We start from the raw sequence: 1,034 nt of genomic DNA on the forward strand, positions 1-1,034 counted from the left end.
GGAGCCGATTCTTTTGGAGCGACGACTGCGAAGCCGCTTTCTGCAACTAAAGCGTAGCTGGTGGAACCTCCTATCCTCGAGTATCCCGACTTTTCAAGCGTCTCCATCTATACGTGGACTCATCTAAACTCGCTGTGGGAGCGTGCTTGATGCAAACCGTGGATGGGCGCGAGAGAGTCGTAGCCTATGCGAGCAACTACTAGTAGGCTCTGAGAAGAACTGGGTCCATAAGGAGGACGGTACTTCGGAGATCGAGTGTTGGGACATTGTATGGGCCACGCGCAAGCTCCGCTGCTACCTGGATCGCTGCGAGCTCGACCTGTACACGGATCACAAAGCATTGACGTGGGTCTTCAACGAGACTAACCGCACAAGTAGCGATAAGCTGGCTAGGTGGGCCATGGAGTTGTCTCAGTTACGCTTGAAGGTGTTCCACAAGCTCAGTACTTCTATGGGTCATGTGGATGGTCTGTCCAGACTGCACACCCAAACCATCAATGCCATCTCTATGGCGGAGCTACTAAACGATGCTGACGAGCCCCCCCTAGTACTGTCGAAGTCGGGGAGACTGCGCCTCTCGACTCGACCCTGCTCCCTACGGAACCCTTGTCAGAGAACGCGGACGACTCTGGTCCCGTAGCGTCTCCCGACGAAGAAGAAGTTACTGACCAACTCTTGGTGTCCCCAGTTGATGTGTTCGGGTTACAACAGACTCGCTTCGTGGAAGAACAAAAGTGGCCACCTTGGATCCAGGCTATGATAGCGTTCTTAAGTGATGGAGCTCTAGCTCTGGACCCTCAGATGCGCACTAAGATCCTGCTGATGGCCCCTAACTACTCGGTAAAGAGCGGTGTGCTCATGCGTCGCGTGCACTTGAAAGCTCGCGCCGGCCCGCGTCTACTCTTGAAGTACATGTGATTCCCCTGCCTTTCATATCGACCGTACTGCATCACTGTCATAAGGATGTACTTGCCGCGCACGTCGGAGTTACTAAGACGCTCGACAAAGTGCGCAAGAACGCTTACTGGGCACGG

Source organism: Phytophthora infestans, genomic scaffold (genome assembly GCF_000142945.1).
Source record: "Phytophthora infestans T30-4 supercont1.41 genomic scaffold, whole genome shotgun sequence".
In the NCBI taxonomy this organism is placed as follows: Eukaryota; Oomycota; class Peronosporomycetes; order Peronosporales; family Peronosporaceae; genus Phytophthora; species Phytophthora infestans.